At 47.0% G+C, this 15,716-nt stretch overlaps 1 protein-coding gene across 1 annotated transcript in view; it reads left to right on the top strand.

Annotated features, from left to right (window-relative positions):
* The first annotated feature begins 823 nt into the window (after positions 1-823).
* CARD11 (caspase recruitment domain family member 11) overlaps positions 824-15,716 on the top strand; it is a 93,801-nt gene continuing 78,908 nt past the window's right edge. Inside the window, exon 1 of the mRNA XM_081840167.1 lies at positions 824-995. The gene's annotated coding sequence lies outside the window, so the exon portion shown is untranslated. The remainder of the gene's footprint in view (positions 996-15,716) is intronic.

Here is a 15,716-nt window from a genome sequence, read left to right as displayed (position 1 = left end):
TCCAGCAGCTGGAAAGGTGAGCATGACCAATACAGACTAGATTGGAACTGTCATTGAAGCATAGATGTGATCACTGGCAATGTAAGTGAAGGAATGCCACAAAACTAAGAGGGTTAACAGGAGCTTTTTTTCTGGGGGTACTCACAGGTATGCAGAACCTGCACCCTTTTTTATAGAAGAAAAGCAGAAGAAAAGCACTGGAGTTAGCAAATGGTTTAGAGAGCAGCAAAATTACCCCCGGAGCCCATTGAGATCAAGAAGGCACCTTCTTCCCGGTACTCTTTTCGGCTCCTTCGAAACACATCCCTATCTAGACAAGATGCTTAGAAAGTCTAGGTGATTTTAATCTGCTTTAGTATTTTAACTTCCGTATGTTTTAAAGTAGAGTTGATTTTTTAAAAATTGATTTCACTCTTTTATCTTTTGTAAACCGCTTTTAGGTTTTCTCTTTTTTGCAGTCAAGCGGTGTATAAATTTTATAAAATAAATGAGGTTCACAGAAGCAGCCAGCCTCTCCCTGTCAACTATAGAGGAGGCTGAGAAAGATTTGGGGAGGAGGGCGGTATCCCAGGGTGGCCCCTTGAAAAATCCGACACCCCCCACCCCCCAGCGCTTTCGCTCCTGCTTTGCGCGCCCTGGTTGCAATGCTTCCCGCGTACCAAGCGCGCTGTTGCGGACTGCAGCGCTTTTCTCAATTTGTCAGTGCCTGTGCGCGCACTTCTCTTTTAAAGTTTTTCTGCAACTCGGCTTCCTGCCTCTCCCCCCCCCCCCACACACACCCTCTTTCCCTCTTCCCCCGCCTCCCGGCCTCTCTCCGCGATGCCTCATCCGCGCCCCTCCGCCGGGCGTCCCCAGCGCGCCTGACTCCGCTCCTCTGCCAGCAACTGCCTCGCGTCGGATCCGAGCAGCAACAAGCGCCAAGGATGCGCTCCGGGATCGCCCTCTGGGCAGGCAGCCCGGCTCGCGAAGAAAACTGACAAAAGACACCAGAGCCGGTAAGATCCGCTTCGCTTCCGATTCTGCTTCAGGTTTTGTTTCTCTTTCAATACCGCAGTAAAAACTGGCTGGGAAGCTCGGTTCCAATGCGATCTTTATGGGACCGATCATGGACTCTCTTCCTGGCGCACGTGGTTAAGGATTGGCAAAATAATCTTTGGCCACTCTCGCTTGCTCAGTCCTGGGCACCCTGACATGCCTACTCCGGAGTAAGCCCAGCAGTGCCGTTCAGGAAGGAGGCAGTGGCGGAGAGTTATTGGTCTATTTCATTTATCTCATAAAATTTATACATCGCTTGATTTTTTAAAAAGGAAAAAAACCTCAAAGTGGTTTACAAAAAGAAGAAAGCAATAAAATTATGGGCGAAAGCAGTTAAAAACAACTATTAAAAATTCTAAGTCAGTGATAAAAAGCACATGTCAGTATGCTACCTGGCTGGACAGGCTCGTCTAAACAAAGAGCAGGTGTTTTTAGCAGGTGCCAAAAATGATACAGTCAATAGGCAGGGAGTTCCAAAGGGCCGTTGCTACATTAAAGATTGATTTATTACCAATGTGGAAGGAATATTATGTGGCGCCAGTAAGAGGGCCGGTTCTGCAGATCAAAGTGGTGGAGAAACGCCCACAGTCCTAGTTATTACTCCCAATTTGAACTTTGACTACAACTGACAGCAGATTTCCTCTCCCCGCCCCCAACCCAGAAATCACCTGGAAGTCACTGAAATTGCCTCCATCAGCTGGAGAACTTGGCCTTCACATTTCAAGTGGACACAGTGGGAAAGATCTTCTCACTTCCTACAGAAGAGGAGGTGCTGGTATCCCAGAGTTTCCCCTGGCTTTAGGCAGGAATCCTAACTCCATTTTCCTGGGAATAAGCCCCACTGAATTTAATAGGATTTCCTTCTGAATAGGCGTGATTAGCCTTGCACCGCAAGTCCCCATTCTCTGATGTAACTAAGCATATCTATATCTAACTGAAAGTAGGGTTCCCTCCATTATGAAAGCTGGCGCAAGAGCTTATTGTTTATCTATTTTTCAAAATGATCACTTAGTGTAACAAAATCTCTGGATGGTTTACATCCTCCTCCCATTTTCCTTCCTTTCCTCCCTTGTCTCCCCTGATTGTAAGGTCTTTGGGGCAGGGATCTGCCCTGTTATCCTTCATAAAAGAGGCAGATCGATGACAATTCATCTGTCTACCATCACCAACATCGGTGCGACAGCAAGTCTCTCCTAAACTGAAATAGTCTTCATGAGTCAGACTCAATGGGACTTGTACATGCATGACTCAATTCATCTGTAAGAGGTTTTTTAAAATTCATTCATTCATTCATTCATTTATACATAACATTTCTGTTCCACTCTTCTTGTGCCCCTGCACCACATGGAGTGGCTTACAACAATTTAAAATTGCAACACAAATAAAAATATTAACAATCTTAAAAATTAATTTGTTAAGTGGGCTAGTGTGGAAATGCCAGAGCATCATTTGGAACCCTAATTTTTGATGTGCACCAGTCCTATAAGGAGCGGTTGAAAGAGCTGACTGTGTTCAAGCCCAGAGAAGAGAAGAATCAGGTGAGGCATGATTTCGTCCCCAAAGACCACGAGAACTGTAGTTTACCACTCACAGCACCCTCACAAAGAGCCGTTCTCAGGATTATTTGTGGGAAGCCATGTGCTTCAAATGTGTGGTGTGTCTATCACGACAGTGATCTTTAAATATCTGTGTGATAGGGTTGTCACGCAGGAGACAGGCCCAGTGTGTTATCTGTTGCTTCAGAGGGCCAAAGAATGGAAATGGAAGATTTGGGCTAAAGGTTAGGAGAGGCTTCCTGCTGCTAAGAGGTCCTGGGCAGTAGGAGCAGCCAGCCTCCAGGTGCATCCTGGTCTCCTTGGCTGGAGGCATTCCAGCACAGGCTAGACCGGGTCATCTGCCAGGGTTGCTGTTACTGCAAGATCCTGCATTGAGCAAAAGGGCTGGGCTGCCAGGGTCTCTTCCAACTCTGACAATCTATGACTCTGCATTTGTTCCTTTGCAAGGGGAAATTCCCTCTGTGTCTGCTCAGGGGCACTTTGTGCATTCTGGAGTTGAGTGTTGGCACTGAGCAAAGGCACGGGGGACCTGAGACATGGCACAAATTAACCTCTTCCTTTGGCACTCCGGCAACCTGGCGGAAAACAAGCAAGGCTATCTTGGCACTCCAGATGCTTCCAAAGGAACAGCAACTGCAAGGAAGAGGAAGAGAAGGAGCCGAAGGAGGTGGGAGAGAGGCAATTCTGACAAGTGGCTTTTGTAGATTGTATGCATAGGAGCCTGGAGAGTTTGAATTGCTTCCTATCATATGGCTGTCCTTTTCAGGCTTTCTGGGCCAGACACCTTTCTCTTTCAAGAGATTCCTGAATGTTGCAGTTCATTCTTGAGCATGCTCCAAGGCAGAAGCTGGCAGAAAGCAGATTTGGCGTCTAGCGGGTAGATCACTGGGCGATCTGCAGTAGATCGGCAAGCCTTTCTGATTCTAAACATAACAAATTCCTTCCAATAGCACCTTAAAGACCAACTAAGTCAGTTCTTGGTATGAGCTTTCGTTATCTGAAGAAGTGTGCATGCACACGAAAGCTCATACCAAGAACTGACTTAGTTGGTCTTTAAGGTGCTACTGGAAGGAATTTGTTTTGTTTTGACTATGGCAGACCAACACGGCTACCTATCTGTAACTGATTCTAAACATGTTAACAAAATTGAATAATATTGCACAAAGACAAATAATTGCCTGTTTTTCAGCCCCCTGTAAAATAGGAGCATTACCTGATTGTCTTTAGCAAGATCTTTGTTCAACTCTGCTGGCTGCTTTGAGCTTAGCAACCCTGATAATTTAAGAATTCAGATGTTGATCTGTTCTGGTAGATGCAGACCAGCCAGTGCCGGATTTACATATAAGTTAAACAAGCAATAGCTTAGGGCCCCACTCTTTTGGGGGGGCGCCCAAAAAATGTAAAGGAAAAAAACAACTGGATGTACATTTCCAAAATATAAGATAAAATACATATTTTGTTATGTGCAAATGGCTTTGGATACCTATTAGGTCCATAAAATACCATATTCAACACACAAAACCAGCGACAATTTGTTGTTGACAAAGGGCAGCTGGACATATAAAGGGCCCCATTACCTTCAGTAGCTTAGGGCCTCATCAAACCTCAATCCGGCCCTGAGACTAGCCCATTGCGTGGCTCATTCTAGTACCTGACACTGAGCCAGCATTTTGTATCTGACTCTTGTCTGGTAGACCATGAGAGTTCTTGTAAAAAGGAAGGAAAACGATCCCACCGCAAGCTTGAGGTCTGTCCACCACAGCTGCAGGGTGCTTCTTGGTCCTCACCATCCCCACCACAAAAGCAGCACACTTCCTACAACGCAGCCATTGCTTCATGTTGCACAGAGAAAATCAGGAGTGGTGGGCAAGTTTCCTTTCAGGTAAGCTCTGCCACCATTCCTGAGTTTCTCGCTGATCCTGTTCCCTGGTGCACTCTTTGAAAACCTTTCTTTGGTTATCCCTAGCAGCCGAGTAAGATTGTCTTCCATAAACATGGTCTTAACAGCAGTGGCGTAGTGTGGGTTGTCAGCACCCGGGGCAAGGCAAGTAATTTGCGCCCCCTAATCCGTGGATTTAAGCACTCGAGTGCGAACGCGCCCCCCCAGATGTTGCACCCGGTGCCGCCGCCCCCCCTGCACCCCCCACGCTACGCCACTGCTTAACAGTGAGTCCGCAAGTGACTGTGGAGGCCAAGCGTGCCTTCCTCTTAGCATGTTTCTCCCTTGCGTCCTGAGTTCGAGTGTCTTCAAAGCCCTTCAAACCTTTGGTATGCAGCACCCTGGGTCTGGTCTACATGGGCAACAGAGAGCCCAAGGTTAGAATTAATGGAGGTGGCAGCATGGACTGTACCACCTCAGACTGCAAGTGGGAAATCAGGCTGTTGAAAATTATTTGCTATAGTACAAAAACAGCAGGGAGCCTGCAAGTAGAAAATTAGCAGCAGGAAAAGGCGGAAGTAGAAGCTGATGTTTTCTCTTTACACTGAGTTTTTTGTTTTTGTTTTATGTAGCATTCAGAAATGACATTCCCCACCCACAGTCTGCAGCGATGCAATTCATTCCACCGACTCTGCTTTTGCACCTGTGCATGCAGACCGGGCCTAAATGGTTGCGGTCAGAATGGGGTGCACAGGCTTCAGGCTTGCGGGACCTATATTTTGCTAGAATCCTAAAGTCCATCAACCATCGCCAGGGCTGGGTGGGTGCAGGGCAGTTGGTGATGGCAGATACGGCGGCTCAAGTGAAGGAGGTAATTCCCAACATATCCCTATCTGAGTTCCTAGCACCGATTTCAGAATCAGGACTGAGATTACAGAACTGAGATCCACTCCCCCCCCCCCCAAGCATTCTTGGGGCACTTCCACATGGCCTGTATATGTACCATTCTGTCTTCAGAAAGAGTAGGCAGCTCCAGCTATTTAATGAGCACAGTTATCTCACACTTACCAGTGCACCTCCCTGTCAATTTCCTTACTCCAAAAAAAGTCTGATCTTTTAGGGAAGCGGGTTTGTTTCGCAAGACCTCCCAATCAATTATAATTGTGCAACCTGACTTTGTCTGTGTGTGTAGGACTCCCACCACGAAAGCGACATCAGTCTGGGAAAACCCTTTGTTTCAGGAGCCTTATTTGGGACTTGGGGAGGAAAGAGTTTTGTTGCCACTGTTGCCATTGGCAAACACTTATGAGTCATATACAGTGGTGTATATGACGGGTTAAGAACTTAATTCGTTTCGGTGGTCCGTTCTTAACCTGAAACTGTTCTTAACCTGAAGCACCACTTTAGCTAATGGGGCCTCCCACTGCTGCCGTGCCACTGCTGCGCGATTTCTGTCCTCATCCAGAAGCAAAGTTCGTAACCCAAGGTACTATTTCTGGGTTAGTGGGGTCTGTAACTTTGACATCTGATGGGAGGGCATTCCACAGGGCGGGTGCCACTACCAGGAAGGCCCTCTGCCTGGTTCCCTGTAGCTTTGCTTCTCGCAGTGAGGGAACCTCCAGAAGGCCCTCGGCGCTGGACCTCAGTGTCCGGGCTAAACCTGTGGCTCCATGGACAGCTGTGAGTCCAAAATGACTCCCAGGCTGCACACCTGGTCCTTCAGGGGCACAGTTACCCCATTCAGGACCAGGGAGTCCTCCACACCTGCCCGCCCTCTGTCCCCCCAAAACAGTACTTCTGTCTTGTCAGGATTCAACCTCAATCCATTAGCCACCATCCAGAATATGCTCTAACCCCCTGAGCTATGCACTTTCCCTTGCATGTGGCTTGGGAAGAGGTGTTCTTGAAAAGCTGCGTACACTTTTATTAAATTAATAGAAATAAATGAGATCACGGTTGGGGCAAGGTGAACTGGGGAAAGGATGTTTTGATCCTCAGACACACAGCTGGCGGGGGGGGCATTTTCCCTCCCTCGCTGTGCTTCCCTTTCGGGAAAGGATGTGTGACACAGACTTTGCCCTATAAATAGTCCCTTTGCATGTTACTCATTCACAATCTCTTCTTCTTCCTTTTCTCTGTTTCTTTCTTCTGGCCTCCCACACACTCTTCTCTCCTTCCCACAGTTTGCCGCGTTCTTAACTGCAGGCCCCGCCGTGATTATTTTGCTAGCAGAACTCTCACTGCTGCTTCCTCCCCAGCGACGATGTTTCGCCCACGTGTTTCCGCTCCCTTTCGCTTCCCTTGATCGCAGGCAAAAGAGGAAAAGGACGATGCCGGCCGGCCTGTGGGGAAGAGTGGGGGGAGACATAGCCTTGCTAGTTAGTCTGTGAAGCCTCGTGATGCATTTGTGTACAGAGAGTCCCTGCACATGCTCAGAGGCACTCTCCTCTCTGCAGTTGTTTCATGTGTTTCCAGGCTGCACCCTGGGCTTGGAAACAGGTTCTGGGGCTGAGCCCTCACAGGCCAGACAGTTAGTAAGACAGAGTTTGCACTTAATGGTTAGAGTGCCGGGCTTGGACCTGGGAGAGTCCAGAGTTCGAATCCCACACTCGGGCCTGAAGCTCACTGGGTGGTTGGGAAGTCAGTCAACGTCCTCTCTCTCAGTCTAACCTACATTGCAGAAAACAAATGAAATATCGCGAAAATCCCTGAAACGAGAAGTAATCAACTAGAAATTTTATCTTATGGAAATAAACTAAATAATAAAAATCAAAAATTTTAAGGAAAAATTAGAAAAACCTAAAAGTGAACAAAGCCTTAACAGGATGCCGGCTACAAACCTCATTTCACTGAACTATTCAGTTTCCTCAGAAGGAAATAGAGGAATCATAAACCTTAAATGACCAAAATTTTAAAAAAGGGTAAAACTCTCAAAAATTCTGAAGTATTATAATCCTAGCTCGACCTAGGTGAAGCAAAGCGCAGTAATAAAGGATTGAGGACTCAAAGGCACAGTTTCTAATACTGACTTTACAAAAAAGGTTTGAAAACCTCAATGGCAAGTTTTAGACACAGCCCAACTTAAGGAAAGCCAAGCACAGTAATAAAGAGTTGAGAACTCAGCTGTCAAAATTCTAGTAATGCCTTTACAAAAAGGTTTAAAAAACCTAAATGGTACAAATTCAAAGAAATTAATACAAGATAAGCTGTTTTAGATTTTAAACAAACTCAAGAACAGGGCTGAAACGCTCCCATGGTCTAGATGTTACTGCTGATATTACTGCTAACCTATGGCAGGGCTGCTGTGGGGATTAAATTAGGAGGGGGAATAACCATGTACGCCAACTTGGGCTCCTCGGAGAAAAGGGGGGGGCAATAAATGAAATTAAATAAATTAAATAAATAAATAAAAAGTCACTATAAATAAGTCTCTAAAACCACCCACCAAATCTGTCAGTTTGAGGAATCTGTTGATTTTGGCTTCTCTCAGTTTCACGTTCTCCCTTTCTCCACATTCAAATATCAGTTTGTGATTTCCTTTCTTACTTTTCTTTAAAGTCCTCATAAAAATTCATCAGCATCATAGTGCAAATTTCTCTTAATATGTGCATTTTTTGCAAGGAATTCCCCCGAATAGAATGCATTTTGGTATGGTATTTTTTACATCTTTATGCATGCCTCACCCGAACATGCAGATTTTTGCACACATTGATTGGCTGGAGACAGTGACGTCTTTAGCATATGCGCCACTGGGTGCAAAGATCCACCCAGCGCCCCCAATTTTACTTTAGCCGCCCCCAAAGGTGTCAAAGGTGCCACTGACCCCTCTGCCGTATAGCAGCTCAATACAATACGTAACATAATATTTTGATGTAAGAGTTAATTTCGTGTGCCATTGTGAATGACAAGTGCCGCCCTGGCATGGCGCATCTTTGGTAAATGAGCGCACAAAGTCGAAAGTCCTTTAGTGAAACAGTAGGTATACATTTCGGTAATACCTAGATATATATGTATTTTGTTTTTCTAGCTTGATCAAAATTATTTATTATTTCATAACAGGTAGATAGTTAAGAACTTAGTGCCCGCCAGAATTTGGCGCCCAGGTGCCCCGCACCTCTTGCATCCCTGGGTAAAGACAACCCTGGATGGAGAAGCACGTTGCAAAAAATAAAAATGGAGAAGTGGAAATTTCGATGGAGATTCGCTTGTTGTGCGATTCAGTAGATCTGAATGGGATTTCTGCCCTGTTCTTAACTGCAGCCAAGGGGAACCATGTGAGTGTATAGCAGGGGTGATGGTGCCGATTGGGGCTAATGGGAGCTGTGCTCCCGAAATATCTGCAGGGCACCAGGTTGGGAAAGGCTGCTTTTGCCTGCTGAGCAGACTCCCTAGGGGCAGTTCCAGTCTCTGTTACCAAATTCCTCAACATGCCATGCTTGAAATCTGCTGGATTATTACGATGTTTTAAGAACCCAATAGTGCAGTAGCAGGGTGTTACATCACACTATATACAAAGCAAGCAAACAATAAATAGTAAGAGAAAGAAATTGATCGGAATTCGTCTGTCTCGGGAGACAATGAAGGAGTGCGCCTTCACAAAGGAAGGTTGCAGAGCCTGCTGTGGCTGTAGAAGCAGATATGGGAGAGACATGTTTTGTTGCAGCTGGGGCAGATGAAGGTGTCCAGTTGCGCTGCTGCAGATGCATCTTGGCATTTCTTCTCTCTGCGCTCCTCCCAGTGGTCGTTCTGCATAGATGTTGCTGAGACAGGAGTGAATAAATTGGGACACACCATTGTAAATCAAGACACCCATATTTCCTGAGCTGGTGTGGATGGTGAATGTTGAGCATCTAAGTTGAGCATAATGTTGAGCATAATAATGTCCCACCAGATGACATAAATGCATTCTGGACCCTCCTTCCCTCTGGAGACACACAGTTTATGTGTGATTCCCCCCACACACAATAGCCAAAGTCCGTAAGTTCTTATACCACACAGAGAAATGCCAATATTTCACCGTTTTCCCATTCTGGGCTATTGAAATCCTAGCTGCAGCCAACACTCATGTCAAAAGCAAATTCTTAGGTGTTGAATTTATTGTTGCATTTTTACTGCTGGAGAACAGGAGAGGTGATTGTGGGATTTCATGCCTCGGGTCCCCAAAGGACTTGGGTGGCCTTGAGTCCTATACACCCTGAGTCCTGGGGTAGCGGGTGCACCAATTGCTGTTCCCCTTTAGGCAATTTCTTGATTTCCCATTGCTGGGCTACCAAAATCCAGGCTGCAGCTAACATCCACGTCAAAAGCTCTTTAGAGTGGGGAGCTCCCATGTTGCGTCCGTGTCTTCAGCTGTGGGAAAGCCTCAACAGGTGATTGACTTAGTTTAGATATTTCTTGATATCCTTGAGACCAGAATAATGAATCTCACTGGTTTTGATGGTCAGGCTCCTTTGCAAAGCCTCCCCTTCGCTTCGCTTTCTGCTGCCTCAAAGCCCATAACAGGATGTTCCATCAGGATAACAGATGGACAGCAACTCTGCGTCCCCAGACCATGTAAACAAGTTGTATAGCTCCCAGCCTTTTGCTGTTTTATTAGTCGTGGGGAACTTTGGCATTGACCTCTGTTGCGAAGACTTGGGTTTATTAAACTGCCTTCTCTCCACTGCTCCTTTCATTATTATTTTTTAAGCTCGGTAGTTTATTTTCAGTTCTGCTGATGGAATGCTCACAGGCATAGATACATGTTTGTGTGTGGAAACGCCTAAGAGTTACTTGCCTGTGCAAACGTTCCCACTGCTTAGAGGCTGCTCCCCACCCCCTCCAGCTTGGGTCAATAGTTTTAATGGAGGTGAACATTTTTTTGAGACTAGCCTTTCTGTTTTCCAATATCTTTGCGGGCTTTTTGAGTTACAAAGGGTTGCTCTCAGAGGTGCAGTTACAGATAGGTAGCCGTGTTGGTCTGCCATGGTCAAAACAAAATAAAAAAATTCCTTCCAGTAGCACCTTAAAGACCAACTGAGTTAGTTCTAGGTATGAGCTTTCGTGTGCATGCACACTTTGGTATCTGAAGAAGTGTGCATGCACACGAAAGCTCATACCTAGAACTAACTCAGTTGGTCTTTAAGGTGCTACTGGAAGGAATTTTCTCAGAGGTGCGTAATTGGAACCTGTAGCACGAAGCCAATGAGTTGTAAAAAAGGGGGGGAGCATGTCTCTCCACTTCTTTCTCTCCTCTTTGATTCCCTGCAAAAGTTGCTCGGGGTTTTGCCCCTTTTCACTAGAGCAGGGTCAGCAACCTGTGGCCCTAGGGCTACAGACAGCCCTGTGGAGAAATTTCAACTGCCCTCGTAAAATAATCTATACAAACCGCTGGAAGGAGCACTGCGTCTCTGCAGCAGAGGAAGAGGGGGGAAACAGAGAGTGAATGGGAGTAGCTCCACCCACTTGGGGCTCTGGCCCCACCCACTTCTGGCTTTGGCCCCACCCACAGTTGGCATGCAGCTCCTGGCAGATGTCCAGCAACATCTGGTACAAAGACAAGAGTCACCTTCATTGCTCAGCCAAGTGTTGCCTCTAGCCCTTCTTCTTCTTCTTCTTCGGCTGTCAGGGCGGTTCACAACATAAAGTTACAATATAAAAAGGTAAAGGGACCCCTGACCATTAGGTCCCGTCGTGGCCAACTCTGGGGTTGCATGCTCATCTCGCTTTATTGGCCGAGGGAGCCGGCGTACAGCTTCCGGGTCATGTGGCCAGCATGACTAAGCCGCTTCTGGCAAACCAGAGCAGCGCCCGGAAACGCCATTTACCTTCTTGCCAGAGTGGTACCTATTTATCTACTTGCACTTTGATGTGCTTTCAAACTGCTAGGTTGGCAGGAGCAGGGACCGAGCAACGGGAGCTCACCCTGTCGCGGGGATTCGAACCACCGACCTTCTGATCAGCAAGTCCTAGGCTCATAAAAAGCACAAAATACGTGGTAAAAAATCAGAACAAAAACAAACCAATAAAAAACCCCTTCCCACAGATTAGCATTCTATGGCCTTTGAAATGTGTCTGTGGGAAGGGGGTTTTTATTGGTTTGTTTTTGTTCTGATTTTTTACCACGTATTTTGTGCTTTTTATGAGCCTAGGACTTGCTGATCAGAAGGTCGGCGGTTCGAATCCCCGCGACAGGGTGAGCTCCCGTTGCTCGGTCCCTGCTCCTGCCAACCTAGCAGTTCGAAAGCACGTCAAAGTGCAAGTAGATGAATAGGTACCGCTCCGGTGGGAAGGTAAACAGCATTTCTGTGTGCTGCTCTGGTTCGCCAGAAGCGGCTTAGTCATGCTGGCCACATGACCAGGAAGCTGTACACCGGCTCCCTCGGCCAATAAAGCAAGATGAGCACCGCAACCCCAGAGTCAGTCACAACTGGACCTAATAGTCAGGGGTCCTTTTACCTTTACTAGGTCAAAACCAGCACTTTGAATTGGGCTCAGGAACTAACCAGCAACCAATGCAGTCGGGCCAGAATTGGTGTTATATGCTCAAACCGCCTTGGCCCGGTGAGCAACCTGGCTGCTGAATTCTGCACTAGCTGAAGTTTCCGAACTGTCTTCGGAGGCAGCCCTATGTATAACGCATTGCAGGAATCTGTAGGTGGCCCCTGGAAGTTTCCCACACCCCAGCACTGAGGGCTCAAGGTAGGACAGTTGGCAACCTTACATTCAAGTTCCATGCTGCTGTAAAAGGTTGCAGGCGAGGTGCAATAGACTCAGCAGGAAGAAAAGATGCACAACCCATTCTAATCAGGTCCCTTTGCTGCCTGCCGCGCAGCGGAAGAGGAGCGTATCAACTATCACCAGAAGATTATGGAAAATGTCAGTCCAAGGCTATAATCCTCCAGCCAATTCCTCTGAAAGCAGCCTGCCGACTTTGCTGGAACTACTCCAGAGTAAAGCATCTGGAGACATACACCCGCCCTGGCCCTAAATGTTTGACATGCTTTTGTTGCAAAGGTTAAATATACACACAGCATTGTCTAAAGATTAGGAAGAAGCGGCTTTTGTAAACTGTTGTTCTCACAAAGGGCTGGCCTCGGGAAGCAGACGCAGCCATTGTGCCGGTAGAGACTTTGCCTCCTCGTCCCTGAAGCCCTTTCAAGGATGCTCTCCAGCTACACAAAGCAGCCCCTGTAGTTTGGCAAGGAAAAGATGTTGCATTTCAAAGCAAACAGGTGAAGATGGTTAAGGGCCCATCCAGCCAGGTCCCTTAGTGAGCATTGGGGTGTTTTCTGGGGGATGTACACCCTCAAAACTTTAAGGTTGCGCACACAGCATCTCTTGCAATCCATGTCCGTTTTGCAGCTTCCCCTCCCCACAAATGCAAATATTCAGAACGGATAGGTTTCAATTTTTTATTTACTTAGTTCATAAAATTTATACAGTGGTACCTCTGTTTATGAACTTAATTCATTCCGGAGGTCCGTTCTGAAGCTGGAACTGTTCTTATCCTGTGGCACACTTTCACTAATGGGGTCTCCCGCTGCGCGCACGCCTCCGACGCGCAATTTCCGTTCGCATCCTGGGCCAAAGTTCGCAACCGGGAGCAGCTACTTCTGGGTTAGCGGAGCTCGTAACCTGAAGCGTTCGTAACCAGAGGTACCACTGTATTCCGCTTGATTGTAAAAAAAGGGAAAAACCTCAAAGTGGTTTACGGAAGAAATAAAACAATAAAATCAAGCAATTTAGACTGTCAAAAATATCAATAATAATAATAATAATTTATTATTTATACCCTGCTCATCTGGCTGAGTTTCTCCAGCCACTCTGGGCAGCTCCCAGCATTAAATATTAATACAGCATTAAATATTAAAAACTTCCCTGAACAGGGCTGCCTTCAGATGTCTTTTAAAAATAGGATAGCAACTTATTTCCTTCACATCTGAAGGGAGAGTGTTCCACAGGGTGGGCACCACTACCGAGAAGGCCCTCTGCCTGCTTCCCTGTAACCTTACTTCTTGCAGCGAGGGAACCGCCAGAAGGCCCTCGGAGCTGGACCTCAGTGTCCGGGCTGAATGATGGGGGTGGAGACGCTCCTTCAGGTATACAGGACCGAGGCCATTTAGGGCTTTCAAGGTCAGCACCAACACTTTGAATTGTGCTCGGAAACGTACTGGGAGCCAATGCAGATCTCTCAGAACCTGTGTTATGTGGTCCCGGCGGCCACTCCCAGTCACCAGTCCAGCTGCTGCATTCTGGATTAATTGCAGTTTCCGGGTCACCTTCAAAGGGAGCCCCACGTAGAGCGCATGGCAGTAGTCCAAGCAGGAGATAACTAGAGCATGCACCACTCTGGTGAGACAAAACATGCAACAAAGTCCAAACACACCAGCATTCCAGATATTTGGGTAGGCTTGTCTAAGAGGTGCCGGAAAAAGCAAAGCAAAGGCACCCATTTGATGTTAATAGGCCTTTTTGTGGCGTTCCAGTTTGGTTGCAATTTGCTTTGGGTTGCCTTGGGCAAGGTAAAGTGACTAGCAAATTTAATAAATAGATAGATCATTTCGTCCTAGGGCAGCCTGATCTTGTGGCGACTTCAGCTCGCTTCTTGGTGGTGCAGCCACTCCCACATACTTCCTGTTAGTGCCATTTCGGTGGAAACGAGTGAAGGTTTAGCACGGAGATTACATCTTTTACGCTTTAAAAACAACAGGTGATGGGGCAGAAGGTCGCCTGGGGCCCCGTGGGACTCTGGCGCTAGGAGAGCTGGCTTCCTTGCTGTTGCCGCTGGATAGGTTGGCATTTACGGAGCTGGTTAAAGGTTGCGTGGCCATCTGCCAGGATTTCTTTGGTTAGACTAGATGTCCTTTGGGGATCCCTCCCGAATCAACAATCCTATGATTCTACGGAAAGCGGGAGGGGGTGGGTACCTTTTGCAATGCTCCGTTGACACAATAAGAGTGCATTCATGGCGGATTCATACTGGACCATCCTCACATCTTTTTGCTCCCACGTCATTGTCACCTGTAGGGGAGTGCTTGCTCTATAGCTCAAAAAAACAATACCACCACCAGGACATTTACTGATTGGAAACCAAGCAGTAGGGCCACCCCAAAGCTTTTTGCAGGTGCAAATAATATTGAAAGGGGGGTTGTTTATTACTGCCCTGAGCAAAAAAATGAAAAATTAACAGATGAACAATGAAGAGGACATCTGGAGAGGCCCTTTCTCAGGTTAAGCCCCACTGAATTTGCTGAGGCTCACTTAGAGGGGAAATGCAGACGATTGCAGCGGACTTTTCCCTTTGCCTTTCCAGATGATGATCTTAATCTGCCCCATTTTGCAGCCTGGATGTCTCCCCTGTGCTCTCTCTCTCTCAAAAAGTGTTCACGTCAATGGCCTGCCTGTCACCCATTCTCATTTTCAGACGCCGCTGTGAATGTGTCGGTTTACAAAGTGTTTCTCTGACTTGAGGCTTGCCACTTCCCAAATAGGGGAAGTGTGAAGAGCTTACGTGGAAACTTTGAAGCATCCTCCGGTTCTTGTGCTGTAAATGAGCAGGTTTTGTTTCCTTCTGCTTCATATTTTGTAACCTTTTCTCCGTGAGGCATTAACATATGAAAAAAGATGGTTAAATATTTGTTCGTAAGGCAGAATGAACCCCTAGGCTCCCATGATCTTAAATTAAACTGAAGTTTGGGGAAACAATGCTTCACTCACAAAATACTGTTATGTGTTTTGGAGGGGTCAGTTTGGATGATACCTGAGGGTCCCTTCCAGGCCTGCTTAGAATCTAGTAGAAGAGGCTGCTGAGCCAGCCAAACCAGTTCCTTTGTTAAGGGAATGGGGTTGCACTAGATGACAACGATTCTATGATTCTATGCATGGCTTTGGCTGGCCAGTTGGGTTCTGCTAGTTACCATATCCAAAGAGGCTGCTCTGTTGCCATGGAGACCAATGCACGGGGCCTTTTCCCACCACACTTACAGGACACCACATCCTCTGAGGATGAAGAGCATGGGCCAAGTGAGAGCTGTGTATGAAAGAGTTGTATCTGTGGGTTTGGACGATGCTGGCAGCTGCAGAGACATGCCTTGCTCTGTGTCTGACCCATTTGCCAAGTGACCTCCCTCTGGTGGAAGCCTGGACAGTGTGGATGGAGGTCCTGGGCTGCCCAGATGACTAGATGCTCCTCTCAGCCTCGCTGATGGGGTCCAAAGGAAAGCAGAGCATGATGTTTGGCACCAGCTGGGCTGCAGGATTGGCCA

This window comes from Podarcis erhardii, assembly GCF_964252035.2.
Source record: "Podarcis erhardii genome assembly, chromosome: 14".
Classification (NCBI taxonomy): domain Eukaryota; kingdom Metazoa; phylum Chordata; class Lepidosauria; order Squamata; family Lacertidae; genus Podarcis; species Podarcis erhardii.
The sequence above is the reverse complement of the archived record's forward strand: the minus strand, read 5'-3'. Positions and strand labels throughout refer to the sequence as shown.